This window comes from Phragmites australis, chromosome 18 (assembly GCF_958298935.1).
Source record: "Phragmites australis chromosome 18, lpPhrAust1.1, whole genome shotgun sequence".
In the NCBI taxonomy this organism is placed as follows: domain Eukaryota; kingdom Viridiplantae; phylum Streptophyta; class Magnoliopsida; order Poales; family Poaceae; genus Phragmites; species Phragmites australis.
This window is the reverse complement of record NC_084938.1, coordinates 477,831-490,563: the sequence shown is the minus strand read 5'-3', so window position 1 is coordinate 490,563 and position 12,733 is coordinate 477,831.

The window sequence follows — 12,733 nt, the reverse complement described above, 5'->3', positions numbered from 1 at the left end:
GCATACTTGACTGTATCTCAAGGCACACTTGGAAAGATAGCAATGGTGAGATTCGAAAATCTCAGTAAATGAATTATTTTAGTAAGCTATTTAGCTACAATTAATTAAATATTTATCTTTAACAAAGATAATAAGGTGAACATTTTAACTGAGATACTAAGTTAAAATATATCTTCGTTTACTTGTGATGAGTGATTGATATTAATATTTATTTGGTTTGAAGATTTTCGGTTTTGCATGAGTTTTGATATGATTTGAATTGATTTAGGATTTAATTTGAGTATATTGATTATGGACTAACTGAATTTGGAGTTGGATATATATATTTGCTTGTCTTATGTTGTGCAGGTGATAGATGTAACTTGGCGGTCGACGGCGGGTGATCGGGGCCAAACGGGTGCTTGGTGCTGGATGATCAAGTAAGTCGGGCGGAGTTAAGTGTGATCCTAACTATACATATGGAGGTCAAGCAAAGTATGAAACGGAGAATGAAGACGGTGTGTTGACAAAGTCAAGCGAAGAGGATGCCAGTGCTAGTGACAAGGCGGTCCGAGGGATCGAGAGCGAGAGAGACTTGCCGACGATCAAGATCGCAAGACGGATGACACGCGTCATCATCAGAGTGCTTGCTTCAGGTGGAAGCTAGTGGCGGCTAGTTATGCTCTGAGAAGCATGCTAAGGTTTCGCGGTTTGGCCTCAAAACCATAGGAGGACTGGAGGAGTACGTGCCATTATCATGAAACTTGCGTTGAGGCGAAGCTAAATTGTGAAGGCGTCGAGACCGTCCGATGAATAGAGAAGAAAATGGACCAAAATGCCCTCGATGGTACGTAGGAGTATACTACAAGAGAGGGGTATTTTGGGAAAAAACTAGGAAATTTATGAGTCAAGTTTTTTAGACCTATAAATAGAGGGGTAGTGCTATGCGAGGACTTGAACCAGCCACTTAAGTCTATTGTGCCACTCATTTAAGAGCCTAGTGCTAGGGTTTTAGAGGAGATGATGGATGAATGCTTAGCCTATGTATTAGGTGAGAGTTTTGAGTGAAAAATCTTTGTAATCTACCTAAAATAGGATTTACCTATTTGAGCAATGAAGTTTATATTTTCACATATGCTTGAATTCACCTCATTCTAGTTTCCCTCTATTGGTTCCTTGCAAGTTTGCAAGTTTTCGGTATTTCGTTGTGATTTTTAGGCTGAAATTTCAGCACCTTATGAGATCATTCTTCTTGTTACCAGAGGCATAAAATTCGCATACACACACTTATGTGATAGGGTCTTGAATTCTCTTATCTCTAGACAATCAACTTGGAGAGTTTCGTTGCTCGGTATTCATCTTTTTTTGTTTCTTTGCAAGTTGTGATCTTTCGAGTGCTAAGATACATTGATTGATCTTAAATGGAACCTATGGTTCATATACCATCCGTGGAGTCGTGTTGCCTCGATTTTCTCTTGTTAAAACTTCTCTCTATTTTCGCTTTCACTTGAGTTTTGAGGTATGTTGGGTGATCCAAATAGAAGAAGTCCATTGATTTCGCAAGAAATTTGTTGATATGCCTATTCACCCCCCTTTAGTTGTCATTCTCGGTTCTACAATTAGTATCATAGCCGATTTGATCACTTGTTGACCTTAACTGGCTTTGTGATCCGTATTTGACATGGAGAGAAGTGAGAAGATTCTGTCGTTTGATGGGTGTAATTTTTTGTACTAGAAGGTGCGTTTGGAGGCTTATCTCTTAAGCTAAAGAAGTTCAATTTGGACGGTCGTTGATTCTAACTACGATATTCCTGCTGCTCGTACGACTCAGGTTCAAATCGAACATATGAGATCAATAACAAGGCCAGAAATATTTTGTTCACAAGCCTGAGTTGGAATGAGTTTGACAGGGTTGAACACCTCTGTACTACCTGGGAGATCTGGACTACTCTTAGTGTCTTTCATGAAGGCACTAATCAGATTAAGACTAGACGCCAAAACTCATACAACCAAGAATATCAAATGTTTGTGCAAGGTCCCAGATAGTCTTTGGATGCTATGTTTGCTCGCTTTGATAGAATTGTTAGTAATATTTGATCAATTGGTGTTCTATCTTATTCTGACCACAAAAGAGCGATCAAGCTTCTCTATGTTCTTGACCGTAGCATATGAGAAGTGAAGATCTTGAATATTGAAGAGTCATCAAGTTACTGAGACATTGACTTATGATGAACTCTTCATCAAGTTCAAGTCCATCGAGATAGCCAATGCAGCTCGGATAAGTCTCGAAAACCCCCTACCTTAGAACATGGTGTTGATTTCCGGTCCTAGTGGTGGCAATCAGACTGGAGATGGTGTTCTTTGTGCTAACACTTTAGCTAGTGGTTTTACATTGTCCTCTTTGGTCTCTATTACAGAGGAGCAGGTGGATGTGCTCGATGATGAAGATCCTGCACTAATCATGAAGATGTTGACCCGCTTCTACAACAACTACTAAGACTGAGGGGGGGGGGGTTCTGTGTCTGCTTTGAGTGAGGTGACACCACCCACTTCAAAGATGGATTGTCCCATGCTTAAGAAGAGGGAAGACCGCGACTACGACCACAACAAGCAAAAGAATAAGAATAAGAAACCTTTTTTTCAAGAAGAACCACAACAAGATGACCAAGAAGGTGACCAAGACAACTTTTAGACCATTCATGGCGGCTCTCAACGACATCAACACTTCATCAAACTCGGAGGAGAGCTCGAAGGAGGAAGAACCGCAAGTGAAGAACAGGAAAAAGATCAAGGATTTCACCGGCCTCTACTTCATGGCGGATGGCAATGACAACGACAGCGACTCCGAGCTTTATTCCTCTGAGGTATTGCCTTTTTACGACCAATTTTACATCCAAATTGATGACTTGAATGATACTCTTGTTAGTTAGGATAAATTACTTAAAAAAGTTATACGTGAGTTGAAGAATCTTAAATCTAAACCATCACCACACCTGCTTCCTCCACCATTTCCCGCCCGTCCCAGCCTCCCTGCTTTGCTTCGTCTCCTCCATGGATCCGCGGCCGACGGAGGCAGAGCACGCCAAGAAGCGTCCGCTGCTCGGCTCCTCCTCGACGCACAGCGGGTGAGCGAGACGTCACGAGCTCTCTGTACTGGAGGTATGCACCTGCACCTGTGCCCTCTCTACTTCTCTCTTGGATTGATTGAGGCTTTGAGCTACCTACCTTTCTCCCTTAGCGCTCTTTATTGTCTACATTGAACAATCTCAATCACTGATTCACTGTCCTCCAATAGCTTATAGGAAGGCAGCTAATTGCCAAAGCTATTCTCGTGTTCTTAAGTTCGTAATTTTATAAGCGATAACAAACAGTCACTTGTTCTCTTCGGAAAGACTGACCCTTGATTATAGGATAAATTAACTCCATGATATGTTGCAGAAGGTAAAAGAAGGAAGAAAGGAAACGATAAAAGTATAACATGTTCGTTGAGCTTGTCACCATGTCCAGGAGCTTACCAATGAACCACAAGAACTTGCTACCGTAGATAACTGTATATCTGTTATGAATGTTAGCTTTAACCATCAGGCTGCGTAAATTACACAAGTTGAAGTAAAGATTTGTTCTATCCACACTCCCATTAGCAATGAATGTTGAATGAGATAGGGTAAAAATCAAGCCTACATGTGTTTATTGGGAACTTGAAATCAAATTATTTTATCAAATGAACGTCAACTGGCATGATACGTGTTTTTTACTCTGAATTATCTTTATGTGTTGAAAATTTTTACATGATCTCGGAGTAACTTGAGCTATCTATTTTTTGAATCGAATGGTCTAGATTGGTTAGAATACTAACTATTATTTAGAGATAGTATGAATAGTATATGAGAGGAGTATATGTAGTATAAGAGTATTTTTGGGAAAACAGAAATAGCATGATAGTTATATCGTGCAAATTCATAGGTTTAATGTTTAGACTGTCTTGAATGCTGATTATTTGGTTGAATGATTATTTGTGGATTAGGTATAAAAAAATATTGTAGTGCCCTTCAATGATATGGTGGATAAATATTAACACTACTGTCGTAATTACAGAAATATTTAATCATGTGGATGGTCAGATTAAATTTATACTATCTCTAACCTACAGGCAGTATGAACTGCCGTAAAAAAGCTCTATATGTTTTCGGTTTGGCTTCTTGAATTATCGAAGTAGAAAGAGATATATGTATTATGCTACAACCTGCAAGCCTCATGTTTTCTTAATTTACTTGGCGATCTTGATTCTGAATGATAACACTGTGGCAAAAGATATGTTCTAGAGTTGCAGGCAAAAACATTGAACCAATAATTTGATGCGCCGTTATTGAGCTTTATCTATTTCCATATTGCTGTATTTTCTTTATATCATATAGCGCTTAATTTATAGGCTTACTTTCCTATTAATGCATCTCCAGGGCCTAAAATTTTGTTTTGTTAAGCTGTAATGCATAGAGAATATTCATGTCCTCGTCTCTAAATGCAGATGATCCTTACGATTAAATAAAGGGGCCCAGAAACTATGATTACATATCACATAAGCTGAAATGAATTAGTAATTGATATGGTGGAGGTGTTCATATTGTAAGAAAATCCATTCTATAAAGGTTGGATCTTCAATTAGATAAACTTACACTTGGTTTATGAGCTACTTTAATAGGTTTGCTTCTTGTTTCAGCAGGTTGGTGAAAACTACCACAGGCATGATCTCCGCAACCTTCAGGTTGTCAAGTCCGGTGTCAAGAAGAACAGACAGGCTAACTAAACCAACCAGCGTCAATTCTGGTGTTTGTGCTGCTGATTTCTAAGCTTCTGTTGGAAATTGTCTTGCTTCCTTTGTCTGTGATGCAAGTTTTGACATGTGTTCTGATATAAGGTCTCAGATGCCGAATGAAAAAATTCTACCAGTACAACTGAATCCTGTGACTTGCAAAATTCTAAATCTGCAAGTAGAATGTCTCCTGATTATGCCATGGATATTCCTCTTTTTTTCATGTGTACCATGAATTCAAGAGGTAGGATGATACCATGGATGAATGTACCTGAAGTTGCTGCAGTATGTGGAAATTTCGTTTTTTATGATTTTTTTCTGTATTTTCTCCTCAACATTAAATTTTTGTTCACCTTGTTTCGTTAAAATATCCAGTTATGTTCATAGTTTTAGTTAATTCTTTGAGCTTTAATTTTTTTTCTGGAATGTATATATTTTATTCTTATTTTTGCTCATTTCACATGGCAATTTTTTTTTTTTTAGCGCTAACTCGCAAACAGAATCACAGCGGCGCAGCGTTGAACTAATAAAAGAAAAACTAAAGTGCCAAGTGGGCAAGTAGCAGGCGTAGGCTAATGGTCTGGGGAATGGGTGGAAACCACAGTTTGAAACCGTTTGGAGGAAGTTGGGCTGGTTTGGTTTGGGTTGAAGCTGTTAGTGGGCTGGATTAGTTTGGTTTTGAGAGACAGGGCGGTGGATTGGCTAGGCTTGGCTTGTACTTCAATAGGATGGTTTGGTGCGGTTTTAGGCTGGTTTTTAGTCCATTAGCAGACTAAAACACGAGCGCACGAGGGGAGCCTGGGCTTGGGCACGGCAGCGGCGGAGTCGCCATGGGAACCTCGCCGATGAAGAAGCAAAAGCAGAAGAATGCGGCGGAATGGGAGGCGGGCCAATCGATGGGTTTGTTCCCGAATGGAAATTGATGGTGACCTAGCGGACTCTGATTGATGAGTTTACCGCGGGCCAGCCCAGTCAATCTTTAGGATCGTCCTACTTGTCAATTTTAAGGATGGGTCTCCTTGAATCACCTAATACAACATGTCACATTTTTTGCCCAAAGAAAGCTTGCCTTTCTCTTCTGATGCCGTCCTCTTGCAACTGGTGGGCTACTAATGAATGTCATTCAGCTTCCCAGGAGCTCGCCAGCGTGTTCCTAGGCCAGAGCTCGTCGGAGCACAGCACGAAGACACCCCGTGGTGGTCGTCGTGCTGCTGATTGGCCGGATCTGCTGGAGCAGCTAGCTCCCCATGAGAGAGGGGGAGGACATAGATAGAGACATGGAGAGATATTAGGCCTTAATCTCCCTAAGTAACAGTTACTAACCCTCAAAATCGAACACCTTCATTAGGCCCTCCATAGTGTGAAGTAATGCCAGAAAAAAGTTAGACCATACATTGGATAAATGGGCATCGACTGTCACACCCGGTTTTAAAGGAAACAACCAGATGTATTCCACATATATGCTAGGATCAAGTTTTTCATACATGCAGCGACATCATTAATGATAACATAAACTGTGTCTTAAATAATGTAAACATTCCTTACTAATAAATCTTCAAAACGGCAACGGAACTCCCATCCATCCACAGGCGTTGTCCGGGGGAAACACCAGCCTAGGATATGGCCTTCAATCGACGCCTCCTTCCTTTTAGAGTTCAGCACCATCATCCGGGACATCCTCGAAGACTTCACCTTCTGAGCAGCATCCGAAAGTAGGGAGAAGGCAAGCGTGAGTACGTAGAGTACTCAACAAGTGGGGGAAAAATATGACATGCAGGCTATTGACAAGGAAGAGTTGACTTGGGGATTACTGCAACTATGCTCAGCTAAACCAGACTCAAACAACCTAGCAACCTATTTACTAGGTTTATATTCCAGCAATTAAAGAACATAGCTCATCGGATACCATCCGACTATCAGACTCACCAGATATCCCATATCTGGCTACCGACTCATTGGGAGTGCCACCACCCGACTACCCAAACCAACCCTTAAGATTCCCATCTAATAATGAAGAAGTCCAAGCCGCTCTTGACCGCGAGCACGGCTGATCGATCAGTTTATTTACTCTGCAGAGTTTGCACACTTTACCCACGAGTCATGATTCCCGTTTTGCCTTACACTTCCGGGGTGTATGGCCGGGGTCTCACTACAAGGCCGTTACAAAGTACCTCCATATCTATAAGCACCCACTGAGGTTTCACCGCTAACAGGGATTCCATCCACTGCAGAAGCCCCCTCTTGTGCCACTGAATCAACCATTTGTGCGTACAGAATGTGAAGAACACTAATTACTTAGCCAGGTCGTACCCATATAGGCCTCATGGTTGTGCTGTTATGCCAGGTTACAGACTCCAAGAACCGGTCCTTAGGATCCCACACAAGAACGTACACAAACCCTGCTGTGTAGCTCCACCACATACTAGCCATCCAGTTGGGATCCCTAATTCAAGTTACTACAAGATTATCATTCCCCAAGTACTTGTTTCATAGGCATTAGTCACAATTCATAATTATTCTAATCCCTGACTGCACTAGCATGACTACCCTTTACATGTCCCAAGACCCAAAAGAGGCTACAAGGAATTGTCACACAAATTCTAGTAAACCCTATTCATGGGATTTTATAATTAGACAAGCATGCAACTAAGGAAAAGTAAAACTATAATGACCTATAGTGGAATCAAGGTGATCAAGGACACTTGCCTTCGTAAGTAGGCTACTCAAAATCTTCAAACACTTGGTCCTGAACGCTGACACTCTGCTCGTCTCCTAAAGCCGAAGCACATACCGGAAAGCAATAACAAAAACAGCTAAATACATCACACCAAACAGGGGAAATTAACTCTAAAAAGGCTATTAAAGGAAAGTACACGCTGCTACGATCTCGGGAGCGCGAAAATCACCTAAATCGGAGTTCGTATGAAAAAGCTACACTAGTTCTACTCTACAGGGGCTTTTCTGAAAGATTGCAGGGACTAAATTGTAAAAATAGAAAGTTCTAGGGGCTTATGAGCAAAGTTCAGGGACCTAACCATAATTATCCTAAAGTTCAGGGGTCTAAATGCTATTATCCTAAAGTATAGGGGCCTAATTGCAATTAACCAGAACTATCTAAGGGCTTTTTTTGTGAAAACAGTGAAGCCTAAGGGTCTATCTGCAAGTTTCCCTAATTTCAGAGAAAAATTGGTTTATTTTTACACTGAAAACCCTACTTATTGTGCAATGCTGACGTCACTGGCTGACATGGCGGCTGACTGGACTCTGGGGCTGACATGGCTTGACCACGTAGGACAGGAACGCCCACGTGGCGCGCTGACGTGGCTCGGCTGCTGACTGGATTAAGGGAACACGTGGCGCAATCTGAATGGCTAGCGAAGGGGTACGGGGCCTTCTAATCTGGGGCGTTCATATCGGATCTGACGGCCGAGATCAATCGGGGAGGGCAAATAGGCTGGCAGAGATGGAAGACGGCAGCGCCACCTCGGACTTCGCCGGAACCTCGTCGGAGACACCCTAGATCGCGCTACGGGCTACCAAACTCTACGGGGAACGACGCAAAAAGGATGGGGAGAGCACGGGGAATCTCACCGAGGGCTTGTCGTCGGCCGGGGAGGTCTTGGCGGCGGTCGGCGACGGTAATGGCGCACGGCGGCGGTCGGAGCTCGGTGAAAACGCTGTTGCGGTGACGGGGTGGCTCAATCGGCGGTCGGGACAGCTTCCTGGGAGGCACGCGAAGACAGAGGAGGCATCAATCGACCGCGAGGAGGGGAGGAGGTTGCTGACCACGGCGAAGGGCGGCGAGGCTTACCGGCGATCGGTGCGAGCACGGTTCCGATGGCGGAGAAGCTTCGGCGAGCGGTGAAATGGGCTCCCCACGCTCCGGCGATGCTGGCGGCGAGCTCAGACGCGACGGGGATGGCTCGGCGCGGGGGATTGGCTCGGTGAGCTCGGCGGCGACGGCTATGGAGCTCGGGCTTTCTCGGTGCGTTGAGCAGGCGGGCGTGCCAGCGAATCCAGAGCGCGGCGGTTGCGGGGTAGCGCGGATTCGGCGCGGGGGCGACGCGTCGGAGAAGGAGGTGCCGACAGGCGGGGCCCACAGGTCAGCGAGAGGGCGCGGGTGCAGGCCGGCTGCACTGCGCGAACTGGGCCGAGTTCAAAAGAAGTTTTGGGCTGGGCCGGATGTCACAAATCTACCCCCCTTAGGATGAATCTCGTCCTCAAGATTCGGAAAGATCGGGAAAGAGACCGGGGAACTCTGCCTTAACATCATCTTCTCTTTCCCAGGTGGCTTCTGCTTCCGAGTGATGCTTCCATTGTACTTTACACATACGGAGCCTTTTGTTCCGGGTAACACGTTCAGATATTTCGAGAATCTTGACAGGGTATTCTGAATAGGATAGATCCTCCTAAATGTTCAGCTCCTCCATGGGCAGCTGCTCCTCCGGGACTCTCAGGCATTTCTTCAATTGCGAGATATGAAAGACATTGTGCACACCAGAGAGCTGAGGTGGTAGATTCAGTTGATAGGCCACTTCCCCTCTCATTTCCAATATTTGGAATGGTCCAATGTATCGGGGTGCTAGTTTACCCTTGACTTTGAATCTGCGAAGACCTCTGATCGGGGATACCTTGAGATACACGAAGTCTCCAACCTCAAAGATCATCTCTCGACATCGACTGTCGGCATAACTCTTTTGCCTAGATTGTGCGGTCCGCAAGTTGTCCCGAATCTCCTGCACTTGCCTTTCTGCGTCCCTTAAGACTTCTGGGCCAAACACTTGGCTCTCTCCGGTTTGATTCCAGAATAGTGGGGTCCTGCACTTTCTTCCGTATAGTGCCTCAAAAGGGGCCATCTTCAGGCTGGCTTGGTAACTGTTATTATATGAGAATTCTGCATAAGGGAGGTTCTTATCCCAACTCTTTCCGTTCTTTAAGGCGCATGCCCTCAGCATATCCTCTAGAATCTGGTTGGTTCTTTCCGTCTGCCCATCGGTCTGTGGGTGGTAAGCAGAGCTAAAGTTCAATCTGGTGTCCATAGATTCATGCAGTCGTTGCCAAAATCGTGATGTAAACTGGGTACCACGATTAGATACTATCCTCTTAGGTACTCCATGCAAACACACAATCCTAGACATGTACAATTCTGCGAGCTTTTGTCCCTTGTACGTCTCCTTGACTGGTATAAAGTGAGCGACTTTTGTTAGCCGATCCACTATGACCCATATAGAATCGTAACCGGATTGGGTTCGGGGTAATCCCACTATAAAATCCATACCGATTTCTTCCCATTTCCACTCAGGTACTCTTAATGGTTGGAGTAATCCGGCAGATCTCTGATGTTCAGCTTTGACTCGTTAGCAGGTGTCACACAGGGCCACATATTCTGCTACTTCACGTTTCATTCTGTACCACCAATATTGATCCTTGAGATCCTGGTACATCTTAGTGCTTCCTGGGTGAATGGAATAAGCTGAGTCATGGGCTTCTCTTAGAATTTTTTCTCGAATAGTTTTGTTATTCGGAACACATATCCTTTTCTTGTACCACACCACTCCCTGCTCATCCTCCGTAAATCCTGGGGCCTTGTCCTTTTTAATTAGCTGTTTGATCTCCAAAATTTTCTCGTCTTCCTTTTGACCTTTTCTTATATCCTGCTCTAGTGTAGAATCCATTTCCATCACAACTGCTTCTGTATTGGACACAATGCCCAAGTTAAGCTTTTCAAACTCGCTACATAGCCCAGGCTACCTTTCCCGTGGGGTCATCATACTAACATAAGCCTTTCTGCTCAGGGCATCTGCTACCACATTTGCCTTTCCTGGGTGATAGTTGATTCCCAAGTTGTAATCCTTGATAAGTTTCAACCATCTACGCTGTCTAAGGTTGAGGTCAGGTTGGGTGAAGATATACTTCAGACTTTTATGATCAGAGAAGATCTCGCACCTCTGACCGATCAGGTAGTGTCTCCAAATCTTGAGTGCATGAACCACAGCTGCTAGTTCCAAATCATGGGTAGGGTAGTTCTCCTCGTGCTTCCTCAGTTGCCTTGAGGCATAGGCTATCACGTGGCCTTCTTGCATTAGCACACACCCTAACCCTTGCCGCGAGGCATCACAGTACACCGAGAACGACTTCTGGGTGTCGGGCATAATTAACACTGGAGCAGTGGTTAGTCTCTTCTTTAGTTCATTGAAGCTAGCCTCTCATGCAGTGGTCCATTTGAATTCATTTCCTTTCTCCAACAACTCCGTCATTGGTTTAGCGATCTTGGAGAATCCTTCTATAAAGCGGCGATAGTATCCCGCCAAACCCAGAAAACTCCGAATCTCCGAGACGGTCTGCGGTGGTTTCCAATTTAGGACCTCCTTTACCTTACTAGGGTCCACGGCTACTCCTCCTGCCGAGATGATATGTCCCAAAAAGGACACTTCTGTCAACCAAAACCCACACTTACTCATCTTAGCATATAACTGATTCTCCCTAAGTTTCTGCAGGACCATTCTCAAGTGCTCCTCATGTTCTTCCTCGTTCTTCGAGAAGACCAGGATATCATCGATGAACACTACTACAAACTTGTCTAGGTAATCCATGAAAACCTTGTTCATGAGATACATGAAGTATACTGGGGCGTTGGTTAATCTAAAAGACATCACCGTAAACTCGTACAGACCATATCGGGTGACAAAAGCAGTTTTAGGGATATCCAATGCTCGGATCTTTAGTTGATGGTACCCCGACCGCAGATCAATCTTGGAGAAGACACATGCTCCTTTTAACTGATCAAACAAATCCTCAATTCGAGGCAAGGGGTACTTATTCTTAATGGTCACCTCATTAAGTGCACGATAATCAATGCACATACTTTGGGTTCCATCCTTCTTTGGCACGAAGATAACCGGGGCTCCCCAGGGTGAAGTACTAGGACGAATAAACCCCTTATCTAATAGCTCTTGGATTTGCTCCTTGAGCTCGGCCAATTGATTAGCATCCATACGGTAGGGCCTTTTATATATGGGGGCAGTGGCAGGTACTAATTCAATAACAAACTCGATGTCTCGATCTGGCGGCATACCTGGCAGTTCCTCGGGGAAGACGTCCGGAAATTCATTAACTATCCTGACTTCTTCTACCGCCTTGGCTTGGTTGAGCTTTACATTTCCCTCAGGTTTCGCTGTGGCCTTGAACTCCACCTTGGTGCCACATGTGTGTGTTAACTGAACTGTCTTGGTGGCACATCCTATTACTCCATTGAACTTGGCCAGCCAATCCATCCCCAAAATGATGTTTATCCCTTTTGATTCCAGGACGATAAGGTTCGCAGGAAACTCTACCCCTTCTATGGTCAGGCTTATCTTAGGGCACACATATCTCGATTCCATTTCTCCTCCTGGAGAACTAACTAACAATCGGCTTTTCATTACGGCTATTGGTAGTTTGTGTTTGTCTACGAACTTAGTTGAAACAAAAGAGTGTGTGGCTCCGGAATCGAATAAAACTGTAGCAAGGTGGGAGTTAGCGGGGAACATACCAAGCACCACATTCGGGGAGTCTTGAGCATCCTCCGCGGCGACGTGGTTGACTCGCCCGCTTATGTAGTTCTGACGAGGCTCCTGCTGTTGCTGACCTCCGGTGCGATTCTGCTGCTGTTGGTTAGCTTGACTCTGCTGCTTCCTAGGGCACCTATTAGCGAGATGTCCAAAGTTCCCATAACTGAAGCACAGGCCGATAGTATTGGTTCCTTGGCCAGTGCGGCCCTGATGCTGCTGATTCTGGTTCACCGGGCGTGAGGCCTGATTGGTTGAGCATTGCTGCTGCTGGAACTGCTGCCTTGGCTGATTGAAGGTCCCTGCAGCCTGGTTGGGTGCTCTCTGTTGTTGGTTCTGGCTAGACTGATGGTGCACCTGTCCTGGAGGGGGTGGGTTGAAACGGGGACGAACATTG